The 13,540-nt window shown below is 41.5% G+C and overlaps 1 long non-coding RNA gene across 1 annotated transcript; it reads left to right on the top strand.

Moving 5' to 3' along the window:
* The first annotated feature begins 3,365 nt into the window (after positions 1–3,365).
* On the top strand, positions 3,366–12,484 carry LOC138820355 (uncharacterized). The gene is made up of 2 exons (XR_011369842.1): positions 3,366–3,557; positions 11,617–12,484. It is a non-coding gene; the product is annotated as an uncharacterized lncRNA (long non-coding RNA).
* Positions 12,485–13,540: the final 1,056 nt, after the last annotated feature.

Raw genomic sequence — 13,540 nt, 5'->3', positions numbered from 1 at the left:
CTGCACTTTGTGGACATTATTACCCATGTGTCCAGAGTCACATAGGATACCCTGCTCCATGGGAAAGAAAGGGAGGGAAACTCCAACACTTGGCAACTAGAAAATTGAGACTCAGAACTGCATTTCGTTGGATATAGAGCAATGAACTGCTTGGCTATTTCTTACACTTAGAGATGGGAACAAAATCCATATTGATTACACTCAAACTAGTTTCTACTCTGTAGTTCAGAATCATTCATCTGATAGCCACACTGCATGCCCCAAGATTTCTTCTCCCAATTCTCCCTTCAGAGGCCTTGATTGGAAACAGTTCCATGCATATTTGATGTGAACAGAAAGGCAGTGGCTCCCACCTGTAATCCTAGCTACTCAGTAGGCTGAGGTCTAAGTATACTGGTTTGAAGCCAGCCCAGATAGAAAAGTCTATGGGATTCTTATCTCCAACTTATGAGCAAAAAGCTAAAAATAGAGTTTACTCAAGTGGTAAAATGCTAGCCTTGGGGCAAAAATCTAAGGGACAGCCAGCCCTTGGAGTTTAGTCCCTGTACTAGAATAAAAAGAAAAGGAAGGAAGGACAGGGAGGAAGGAAGGAAGTAAAGAAGAGGGAGGAAGAAGGAAAAAGAAAAAGGGAGGGAGAAAAGAAGAGGGGGTTAGAGGGAGAGAAGGAGGGAAGGAAACCTAGTCTCATATGTATCACTATAGTTCTATCTCTAGCCAAGTAATTGCTTCGTTCAGAGACCTGGAGGAAGTTAATACTCTTTAAAGGTCCTGGGAATGTAAACTCTTACACCTTTACAAATGCATTTCCATTCTGCTGAAGAGAAAGGGTCTGTGCAGGAGCTCTGGGGTAGATGGAATGGATGCAGTCCTTCTCTGCAAACATCATTTCTACTTTGAGGTTCACTGGAGACCTCAGTAATTACAGCCATTTAAAGTGAGTTGGCAAAGAGGGAAATCCAATAACACAACTGCCATGAGAAATTAATCTACATGTTAATACTTTCACATCCCAGACTCCTCTGGGCCCAGGGTTTGAAAGAACTGTAGCCGACTGCAATGTTAGCAGAGGGAATTGCTAGTCAAGGGCACCCTGAGAAGAGATGAAGATCTCGTTCCTGATAGGATGGAATTCAATTAGAAACTGGTCACACCCCACCCAAGTTTTTCAAAGCAAACCAGCCTATGGCCTTTCCCTGATGCCTATGCCCAACGTCCAACAGAGACAGACATGTGGCATTTTCTGTTTATTTTTGGAGTCCCAGGTTGGGAAAAGCATGTACTCAGATAGGACAATGGGAGAACTGAGCGTCCACATCAGGATAACCATATATATATATATATATATATATATATATATATATATATATATATATATATATATATATATATATATATATATACCAAAAACTAATGGACAACAAATCAAAAGAGCTGCTTTTGCTAGTACTCTGCTGCTGCTGCTGCTGTTCTGTTCTGTTCTGTTGCTCTAGCTACTGAGCCAGTATGGTGGAGTGGGGATTTTGCTGATTGGCTGTCTCCCTTTTCATGGACCCTGTTGATTGGTTGTCTCTCCTACAGACCATGGTTGGAAAGTTCCATGCATGGGGAATATCTTGGGAGCATCTTCCACTTAGTCCATTTCTTGCTCTTGGTGCACCTGGTCATTTTCTCCTGGCTATTGTGATTTCTCTGTCCACCATGTTTCCTTAAATGGGGTCTCCACACTGACTTCCATCTGACAGCTATAGAAACACATGTTCCTCAATTGGGAATGTCTTCCTAAGTCTACCTGTCCATCAGTGGGAACCAGTGAACTGGTTAGCTCTGTGTATGAGTCGAAGGCATCTGTACTCAAATACTCATGGCAATGAGAGGAGTTGTTACCATTTGGGAGTGAATTTCATACATGCAATTGCAAAACCCTGTATTCCCTAACTTCAAGAAACATGTTTAAGCATGATTGCAAATGAGAAACAGTTGTAATGAAAATCAAATTCAAGAACATATGTTGCTTTTTTAGTTAAATGTTATTTTATTTAAAGATAAAAGTGAAGCAGGTGTTAGTACAATGTCAAGGACACTGAAGACACAGTTCTTCAAAAAATAGCCATCTCATTCCTGTCATCCTAGCTAAACAAGAGGCTGAGATCTAAGGATCATGGTTCAAAACCAGCTACAGCAGGGAAATCTAAAATGTTCCTATCTCCAATCAACCAGGAAAGAGCTGGAAGTGATTCAAGTGACAGAGTAGTAGCCTTGAATAAAAAATGTTAAGAGATAGCACCCGGCCATGAGTTCAAATCTTAGTACCAGCAAAAAAGAAAAGAATAGAAATGGAGAGAGGGATTGGAGAAAGGAGAAGGAGAGTGGGGAAGGAGGAAGGGAGAAAAAAGAAAGAGAGGAGCTTTGTTGTGTTTGAGTGATATGTGACCTAAAATGACACATGATAGGAAAGTAGCCCTGAGAAAGGAAGGGAAGGAAAGGGGAGGGGTGTAATAAAGAGTTTTGTGGGACTGGGAAAGTGACTCAGTGTAAGAGTTCTTGCCTTGCATGCATGAAAACCTGGGTTCTATTCCCCAGCACCACTTAAGCAAAAAGAAAAAGCCGGAAGTGGCACTGTGGCTGAAGTGGTAGAGTGCTAGCCTTGGGCTGAAGAGCTGAGGGACAGCACCCAGGCACAGAGTTCAGGCCCCACAACCAGACCAAAAAAAAAAAAGAGTTTTGCTGTATTTGAGCCATGTAAATGACCTAATAATGACCTGGTCAAGGGCCCTTGAAATGGGACAGGAAAAGCAAATGCTTTGTTCTCTGCAGTAGTTTCAGAGCTGATAAGCAGCTAGCTGGACCCAAAGCTATTCTATGAGGTCATAAAAGGACTATAGGCCAGGTGTTTGGTGGCTCATGCCTGTAATCCTACCTACTCTGAAGGCTGAGATCTAAGGATCAAAGCCAGCTTGCACAGGAAAGTCCTTAAGACTCTTATCTCCAATAAACTGCTCAGAAAAATCCAGGAGTTGTGCTGTGGCTCAAGTGGCAGAGCACTAGCCTTGAGCATAAAGAAGCTTAGGGACAGGCCCCAGGTCCTGAGTTCAAGCCCCGGGACTGGAAAAAATAAGACCATACACAGTGGCAACTTTTCTCAAAGGGGGGCAATAACATCCTAAACAACCTTGCCTGGGAACAGGGGATAGAATTGGGTGGGCCCAATTGTATGTTTCTAGAAAATTCTGACACATGATAAACTCAAAGTAAGAGCAATTGCTATTTCAAGAGGTAAATATGCAAGGTATCATAAACATCAAGAAATTCTCATAGAAGTTTTTTAACCTTAGACTTAAAGCTACAAGGCCAGTTCTAGCCACGTGAATATTGACAGCCTAGAACACTGACTTTTCTTACCTGCTGTTTCCTTCATAGCCAGAGAGGCCCAATTATGTCACCACCTTCAGCCCAGCAACAAACAATACCTGCTAGTGCTTTCACCCCACCAGTGGCCACCACTAGAGCTGCAGCAGATCCTGGAGAACTCAAGGAATGAAATCCACAGACAGCAAGGAGTAAGTGTTAAAAGTATTCAATTTATGCATGTGAGAAGAGGAGAGAGAAAATGTTCTTGCTGGGTGAGAGGGGTCATGATAGGGGTTTGCCAACTAACTGGTTTAATCTATGGTGGGTTCTTTTCTTTTAATCTATATAGGTGTCATTTAACTTTTATGCTAATGAGATGCTTGGAAGGTGACTTGCTCATTGGTCACAACCCGTGATATTTTTAATTTGTCATTCCCTTTTAGCTATTAGGGCATGGAATTACCTAAAGACATTTAAGTCTATCCTACCTTCATTTTATCCAACCTATCTGGGTCAAAGGGAAGTTAGAATGCTTGGGAAGTTTTCTCAAATCATCCACTATCTCTCTGTCTCTGTCTCTGTCTCTGTCTCTGTCTCTCCTACCTCTCTCTCTGTCTCCCTCTCTCTCTCTCTCTCTCTGTCTCTGTCTCTCTCTCTCTCCTTTATATTTATTTATTATTTTGTTGGTTGTGGGGCCTAACTCTGGGCCTGGGTGCTATCTCTCAGCTCTACAGCTCAAGAGTAGCACCCTACCACTTGAGCCACAGCACCACTTCTGGCCTTTTCTGCTTATGGGTGTTGAGGAATCAAACCCAGGGTCTCATTCATGCAAGGCAAGCACTCTACCACTAAGCCACCTTCCCAGCCCTATTTTTCTATGTTTTAAGAGAAATCTTGCAGGCTTATTCCTGATTTCTTCTGCCTGACTAATCTACCTATTCCAAGATATCTCTTTCTTTCTTTCTTTTTCTTTTTCTTTTTTGTCAGTCCTGGGGCTTGAACTCAGGGCCTCAGGGTTGTCCTTGAGCTCTTTTGTTCAATATGAGTGCTCTACCACTTAGAGCGACAGTGCCACTTCCAGTTTTCTGGTGGTTAAATGGACATAAGTGTCTCACAGAACTGAGCTGGCTTGGAGCATTGATCCTTAGATCTCAATTTCCTGAGTAGCTATGATTACAGGTGTACCAGCTCCCAATACTACAGTTCTTTACATCCACAGCACTTGTGTGAATGTAACATACTACATACAGTATAGTCTATGTGCTTTCTATTCCTGGGCATAAGGCCTGCTAATGGATTCACTACCTGTGGAAATGACCTACGGTAGACTCTTTTGATTGAATGTTAGGCCCATTTCTCACAAATCCATTTTCTTCCCTTCTTTTTTCAAATATGTAAGCAGCACCAAGTTTTTATTTTCTCACATGTTGCTCATCCAGTACGGGCTTTGTAGGTGCCTCCTCTAGTCACCTTCTCCTTTCCCCAGTACATCTGAACATCACCCCTGAAAGCTATAAGGGCTGGAAGGAGCAGCTGGCTGCTCCTTTATATTTGAGCTTAAGTGAATTAGAATGATCCCATCTCTGATCAGTCAATTCCAGGCGAGGCCTAATGTGGAAGAAAGAGCCTTCCTCCTGGATTTATTTATTTATCTATCTTTAAGTAGTTGTACAAAGAGGTTTCAATTCAACACATCAGTTTAGAAGCGCAGGGCATCTTTTTTTAAAAAAATTGGTTTTTGGGTTTGAACTCAGAGCCTAGTTGCTGTCCCTGAGCTTCTTTACTCAAGGCTAGCCCTCTGCCACTTTGAGCTACAGCTCCCCTGCTGGTTTTCTTGTAGTTATTTGGAGATAAACTCATGGAATTTCCTGCTCAGGTCAGTTTGGAACCTTTATTCTCAAATCTCAGCCTCCTGAGTAGCTAGGATTATGGGCAAGAGTCACCAGCTATCAGCTGTACAATGCAGCTTGATCCACGCCATTCCTTCCATCATTCTTCCCATCTCTCCCAACCCCACCCAAGTTACCTACTTCCATTTTTACATATGTACATTGAATATGATGATTGCATTCTCCCACCCTTCCTCTCTCCATCCCTCCACATCATACCACGTCATCCACCTACCCCCCCACCTCAATTTCTAGCTTCCTGTTATCCATTTTGTTTGACTATTAGTTTTTCAAAGAATTCTCTCCTGCATATACCAGGTTATTTCCGTTAATGATATACCATATACTTTAGTTAATACATTTGTAGTATGTATCTATGTATGTGTGTGTGTGTGCGTGTGTGTATATATGCACATGACCCACTGTGTGCTTATATATATTTATAAATGAGGTCTCTCTTCCATATATGAGAAACAACATGTGAGCTTTTGTCTTTCTGGACCTGAGTTACTACTTTTAACATAATTTTTTAGCCTGACACCGCTGGCTTACACCTGTAATCCTAGCTACTTAGGAGGCTGAGAGCTGAGGATCATGGCCCAAAGCCAGCATAGGCAGGAGGGTCCATGAGACTCTTATCCCCAATGAACCACCAGAAAACTGGAAGTGTCACTATGGCACAAAGGCTAGCCTTGAGCAGAAAAAGCTCAGGGTCAGCATTCAGACCCCAAGTTCAAGCCCCCCATCCAACAGAAACAAAACCAACTATAATTTTCCCCAGGCCCATTCATTTCTAGGCAGCTTCCTTTTCTCCCTGTATAGGCATTTGCAATTGCTGGCTACAGAAAAAGCTATTTTAACTGAAAAAAAGTCTGGTACCTCACAGGGCTAAGGGGAGAGGTGAAATGATATAGACAGATCCTTGATGATATTATTAAAATGCAGAATCCTGCAAGCCTTCAAATTCATTTAAATGCTATACTTACCAGTTCTATGATCCTATAAATCCCCTTTATTGTTTAAATCAATTTGAACTGTACTTTTTTCTTATTTCTAGCTCTAATGCACCCCAAATGCTATTGACCATTCCATTAAGGATAGCAATTTGACATGTTCAAAAGTCTTAAAAGTGTGTATTACCCTCCAAGCCAGTACTTCCTCGTCTCAGAATTTATCCTAGGTAAACAGTTGAGTGGCTATGAAGATATTTACATGCTTAAGCCCATACATAATGTTTCTCAGAACAGCTAAATACTGAAAGTGATTTAAATGTAAATATAAAGACACTGCCAAACACTGTCCAGCTCATGGATTATGATAAACGAAATAATTACACATAGTTGACAGTGAAAGCTAGACCTCACTGATTAACTGGTTTTGATAATCTACTCTTATTTAATCTACTCTTATTTAAAAGCCATAAAAGAAATGCAAATCAAAACAACATTGAGATATCACCTCACCCCCATTAGAACGGCAAAAATCAAGAACTCTAACAACAACAGATGCTGGAGGGGATGTGGACAGAAAGGAACCTTACTTCATTGTTGGTGGGAATGTAAACTTGTTCAACCACTTTGGAAAGCAGTATGGAGGTTCCTCAAAAGACTTCACATAGATCTCCCCTATGATCCAGCAATCCCACTTTTGGGCATTTACCCAAATGTTTACAAACAAGACCACACTAAAGCTACCAGCACAACTATGTTTATTGCAGCATTATTTACCATAGCTAAGATATGGAACCAACCCAGATGCCCCTCAGTAGATGAATGGATCAAGAAAATGTGGTATATATACACAATGGAATTCTATGCCTCCATCAGAAAGAATGACATTTCCCCATTTGTGAGGAATTGGAAAGGCTTGGAAAAAATTATATTAAGTGAAGTAAGCCAGGCCCAAAGAAACATAGGTCCCATGGTTTCCCTTATTTGCAATATCTAGTATGGGTATGAGTCAAGCGGAAAAGGTCAGATAATGTGATGTTAGGAAAACGAACCCTTAAATGTGTATTTTAATGTTTTCGTTTCTTTCATGCATGTGTTTCTAACGCATTTATAAGATTATTTCTTTGTTGCTTTGTATGTCCCTCCCCCACAGTGTAACCCCCGCTTTCACTATATTTGATGTCAGTATAACATGTGGAGGAGATGGGGACAAACAAGTCTTTTAAGGATTCAGGTGGACCTGTTGCAACAATGAGAAGTACAAAATGTCATGTCAAAACCAGCTTTACAATGTCGGTGTGTGTGGGGGAGGGGGGTATGATTGGGTGGGGGGGAGGGGGGAGGCTGGGAAGGGAGGTGAAGGGTAAACAAAGGAGGAGTCTGCAATGCTTGGTAAGAAATATATGCATTATCCTGCCCATGTAATTGTAACCCCTCTGTACAGTATGTTCTCAAATAAAATAAAATAAAATAAAATAAAATAAAATAAAAATATAGAACAACAATGATGTATTAAAAATAACTTTTAAGTATCAAAGTCATTACTTCAGAGCTTCTCATCCCTGTCTATATATTAATTATCTAGGAAAACCATTTAAAATTGGGCTCTCTGGTGATATGCATTTGAGTGGTTCAAGTGTACAGTGAAACGTAAAAATTATTATTTTTTTAACCAGTAACTGGGCTTGAATTTGTTGCTTATGGCTAGGTGCACTACTGTATGAACCATTTCTCCAGCCTTGCTTTTTGTTGGTTATTTTGGTGATGGGTTTTTGCAGACATTTTTGCCCAGTCAGGCCTCAAACTACAATCCTCTAAGTCTTAGTCTCTTGAATAGCTAGGATTTCAGACACAAGCCATTAGTGCCCACCTTACTACTTCTTTAATCCTCAGTTTTGCAGTTTTGACAATTCTTCTAAATATTGCTAGTGTCACCTGCCTTGTGTGGATGATCAGATCTCAGATAACTTGTTAGTGGCTTGTGATACAGAAGGGTCTAGACTGTATGCAGAGAAATTTGATTTTAAAAGCCATCATGTTGACAGTAACATTGAATTGTCTTTTAGTGCATGAGGATCAACATGAGAGGAATTCTGGAGCAAAGAAAAAAGACTGAAGCCAGGAACCAGTGGTTCATGACTGTAATCATAGCTACTCAGGAGGCTGAGATTTGAAGATTGCAGTTCAAAACAGAAAAGTCAGAAAAGTTCAGAGCAGAAAAGTCCATGAGACTCTGATTTCCAATAAACTACTCAGAAATTGCCAGAAATGGTTCTGTAGCTCAAGAGGTAGAGCACTACCTTTCATCAGAAAAGGCTTTATTTATTCAAGGATGTGGGCTGAATGTTGAGCTAGCCAGCAAGAATTAGATTGACTCCAGAAGGAAAGTAAGGTAGTTCAGAACCATGAAAGGTAGGAGGATCAACTAGCTTCTAGGTACAGCTACATTTAGAACTCATGTTTCTTACTGGTCATCATATGGAAAATTCTAGAAAGTGTCAGACAGAAGGTGGTGTTCTGTCTTTGTGTAAAACCCTGAAGAGCCTCAGAAGGAGATGGAATACTATAGTGTGTGTGTATGTGCGCGCGTGCGTGCACGCATGTGCACACGTGCGCATATATGAACAGACCTAGGGTTTGAACTCTGGGTCTGGATGCAGCGTCTGAGCTTTTTTTTCTTTTCTTTTCTTTTTATTTATTTATTTTTTTGCTCAAGACTAGCACTCTACCACTTGAGCCACAGCTCCATTTCTGCCTTTTTTTTCTTGGTAGTTATTTGTAGATGAGAATCTCAGAGGCTTTCCTGCTTGGCCTGACTTTGAACCACAATCCTACCACTACTCAGCCTCCTGAGTAGCTTGGGTGACAGTTGTGAGCCGCTGGCAGCTGGCAAAGGATTGTTTTGAATAGTCTAGAACTTTGGTTGGGAGCGGGGAAATGGTGGTAATTATTGGCTGTAAATACTTGGAGAACTAAGATATGAAAATAGAATAGATATTTTTATGTGCAGCAGAGAAGATAAAACCAGAGCCAGTGCAAAACTGGGAACTGGTGACTCACACCTATAATCCCAGCTACTCAGGAGGCTGATATCTGAAGAGAGTGGTTTGTAGCCAGCCCAGGTAGGAAAGTCTGTGAGACTCATCTCCAATTAACCGACAAAAAGCTAGAAGTAGTGCTGTGGCTCAAGTGGTTGAGCAACAACATTGAGAAAAAATTAAAACATCAAAAGCTAAGTGACAGTGTCCAGGCCCTGAGTTCTAGCATAATTCCAGTATGCACGTGCACGTGTGGTGTGTGTGTGTGTGTGTGTGTGTGTGTGTGTGTGTGTGTGTGTGTGTGGTGCGCACGTGCGTGCATGCACACATGCATATAGACACAATTTTTTAAAAAAGATCAATGCACAATTAAAGAAAAAAAAGATCAAGAAACAGCTTTTAGCTTAATTTAGGTTGGTCCCAAATAGAACGCATACACTTGTATAGAAGGAGGTTGCCCAGTCCTGGGAATGTTCATGTTATTCTGTTTTATAGGCTAGAATACTTTCTAAATGGATTAACTAATTTGATCTCCCTAGGGGGGAAAATACATTTAGTCCCATTTCGTGGATGAGTGTCCAGACCTCAGGAATCCTACCTTCTCTGCCCAAAACAAAACAGTGGTGTATGGGTCACCGTCCCACACACACTCCTTTTCCAGGTTTTTCATTCATCTTGTTGCTACAGAGATGGGGGATAGGTAGATTCCAGTTTCTTTCTGAGTTTTCTCTTTTCTGAGAGTCCAGGGTATAGCATCTATGCTTTTCACTTCCAGGGTCTACACATGTAGTGCAGTGACTGACAGCCTGCTTCCTGCTGAGTCTTAGCTGGCTAATCTAAGTTTTTGAAGGGCCAATTATACAGTGTGGATACCTGGAACATTTCAACTTTGTATTTCCTTCCAGTCTACTAGAATATTCTCTTTCTCCTCCTCTTCCTTTTCCTTCTTTTGTACCAATCCTGGGGCTTAAACTTAGGGCCATGGTGCTGTTCTCGAGCTTTTTTGGGGCAAGACTAGTGCTCTACCACTTGAGCTGCACTTCTGACTTTTTTTATTTAGTCATTTATTGGAGATAAGGGTCTCATAGGCTTTCCTATTCAGGCTGGTTTTGAACCTTGATCTTTAGCTCTTAGCTCCTGAGTAGGTAGGATTATAAGAGTGAGCCACTGGTGCCTGGTTTTAGTATTCTCTTTATACACAGTTGTAGTCTGTCTCTCAAGGTGCAGATCAAATCTCATCACCCCCTAGAGCCTTCTTAGGGAATGAAGTTTGGGACTTCTTTGAGCACCTGTAGTATGTATCCTGTGTCCTATTTGTCTCAAGTCATGGAAATTCTGCTCTCCATTCTTCACATATGCCAGCCATAGCTTCTTGCTTGTGCTGTGGAATCCTCTATGGTGTATTTTCTTCTCTTTTTCTGGGGAACTGCACACCACCCACGGCAAAGCTGGAGTTGACCCAAAAATGATAAGCATCTACTTGATGATTTTTGGTTTATCTCCGTGGGGTTTTGATCTTCTTATTAATAACATCTTACAATATGCCCCAAAACATTATAGAATTTCAACTCCAGCACTCAACCATCTAGTGTTTGACTTGTGGCTCTGCTACTTTCTACAAATGTAATCTTTATTTTTTGTCAGTCATGTGGTTTTAACTCAGGCTCTGGGTCATGTCCCTGAGCTTTTTTGCTCAAGGGTAGCACTCTACCACTTTGAGTCACAGTTCCACTTCCTGTTTTCTTGGGGTATTCTCATGGGAGGTTGGCATAAGACAAAGAAGTGTACACTCTGGCTAGTTTCTTAGGACTGGGTCACCAGGACATTTCATTTTCCTTAAAAGATACTGGAGCCTCAGCAGTTTGCTTACTGAGAGGCTAGGATTACAGGCATGAGCCAGTGGCACCTAACAAGGACCCTCACCTAAGTGAGGCCCTATGAAATTAATAAATAAGGGTTCAGTAGCCATCTTGCAGGCCTGTGAAGTAATGTAGGTAGAGGAAAGGCTGCAACTTGAACTTGAATTCAAGGCCTTAGTGCTGTCCTTTTGATGCTCAGTGCTAGCACTCTACCCTTTGAGCCACAGGTCCAATTCTGTCCTTTTGCTGATTAATTGAAGATGAGTGGCTTTAGAGTTTACTGACTAGACTGGCTTCCAACTGTGATCCTCAGATCTCAGCCTCCTGATTAGCTAGGATTACAGGCATTTACTTTGGACAGACACATACAAGCCTCTTCACAGAATTTTCACAGAATTGTAGAGACATACCTCATCTGTTTCTCTGTCACTTTTATACTACCATGTAGGACTTAGCCAGTCCCATAGTGTCCTCTTAGTTCAGAAAAGGAGAACCATAGAGTTGACTTCCTTCTCTCTTCCTATTGGTACAGATCCCTTCACCATAACTGGGAGGAAGATGAACAAGTAAACCAGTAAGTGGATGTTGCTACAAAAAGAAGTTCTGTTCCTGAAAACTGGGTATCTTTGAGGCTTCTGAACCAAAGTGCAAGTTTGTTTGCCTACCACTTATGAGGGTTGAGGCTTGGCACTTCAGTGAATGCCAAATAACACAGTTGTGAATGTGGTTGCAATTGTGGATTCTCGTGGATGACAGGGAAAGCAGTGTGCAGAAAATCAGATCCTGTGGGGAAACAACATTCTCACTGGCTATCACAGGGTGAGTTTTGGAGAATTGTCTTTCAGAAGCTCCTGGAAGTATGTTGTGATGATCATTCTGCTCCCAGGAGTCTCCTCCCTTTCTCAGCATGCAAGTCTGCATATATGATGGACAGCCACAGCATGAGTCCTGGCAGAAAGGGGCTGTGGTAGAAGGCTCAGGATTGGGAGGTCAGGCTCTCACTTTCCTTGTCACCAAACTGCCCACAGCATCATTTGTTTCATCTTCACTCTGTGGATGGACTTGTACAATGATGACTTTTATGAGCGTAAGGACCATGACACCCTGAAAGAACTTACACAGTATGGCAAATTCAACTTGTCCTCTTCAGACTGGTCTTTCCCTTACATATTCTTCTTGACAAGCTGGAGGAGTGTGTGACCAGTGAGTCCAAGAAAAAGAGGAAGAAGTCCTTGTTTAGATGCCTCATAGCCTGTGAATAGGGTTGGAGCCTGGATGTCTAGGGATAGGCCTGAATGGCCAAGAGCCCCTAGTACTACCCGGCTTGGCAAAATGTTCTTTTATGGATATTATCTGCCAGGTAATTTTTCTTTTTGAAAATACATGAACATAGCCACTCATCAGTGTTCAGTCCAAGTTCAAACTATAGACATCCCCCATTAGTTCCTCATGGAAGTTTAGTTGCACCTTACCTTCTAGAGTCCACTCTAAAATCCTGTGCCTATTTCCATTCTCAGGTTAGCATTACTGTAGAGCAGCTTCTCCTGAACTCCAGATAAGGAATCTATTAGTGATGTTGGTGTTGGTAACCAATGGAGATCAGGAGCCATCCCTGCACTCCAGAAAGCATGTGAACATAGAGGGGTTTGTTCCATTTGTTGCAAAGCCCAAACAGGTTTTGAGTCCTGTGCATATTCCAGTGGTTCTGAACCCCACATGTGATGCAGGTGTACCTGCATGAACCAGCAAGGAAGAACATGATCCAGAATGACTTCCATTGACGTTTAGAATCCACCTAGATCGGCTCCAAACTAGTCAAATCAGCACTTGTTTTGTTGTGCAGGATAAAGTATTACCCATGGGGCTAATGGAAAATGCCCCCAGTCTATGTTCAGGAGAATCAATAAGTTCCCAGCCAGTGATATCTGGAAAAATCTGAGTTTCTACAAAATCATATAATGAGGTCCTAGAAAAGCTTTGAAGCCTGACTTAAATGTGACAAGCAAAGAAATTGGCCAGTTTGAGGCAATTTAATATCCTGGGTGGTATTTATTGTCATTTTGGGAGTAGAAATCAGACATTTATGGCCTACTAAAGTACTGTTCAATTGTGCTATAGGCTCTGAGTCCAGAGATTCAAATTTCTTTTTTTTAATTTATTGTGAAAATACTGTACAGAGGGGTTACAATTACATGGGCAAGATTTCTATAACCTATTAGCTCTCCATCATCTATACCTCCATTTCCAAGGAACACAAAGTTTTACAGGACTTCTACATTTCTTCTTCTGTTTCCACAACTGTTCCATTTATATAATTGTTGGTTTGTAAATCTGGTAGTAGAGCTGCATACTTATAATCAACCACAGCTTTTGGAAAGGCAAATCTGAATGCCATCCCAGGGCAAAAACTGAACACCTCATCTGAAAATAAACAAAACCAACTGCCTAGGCCAGGG

This window comes from Dipodomys merriami, unplaced genomic scaffold (assembly GCF_024711535.1).
Source record: "Dipodomys merriami isolate MVZ:Mamm:240054 unplaced genomic scaffold, mDipMer1.0.p SCAF_867, whole genome shotgun sequence".
NCBI classification, from domain to species: domain Eukaryota; kingdom Metazoa; phylum Chordata; class Mammalia; order Rodentia; family Heteromyidae; genus Dipodomys; species Dipodomys merriami.
Note: the sequence above shows the minus strand (reverse complement) of the source record. Positions and strands in the feature narration are given on the sequence as shown.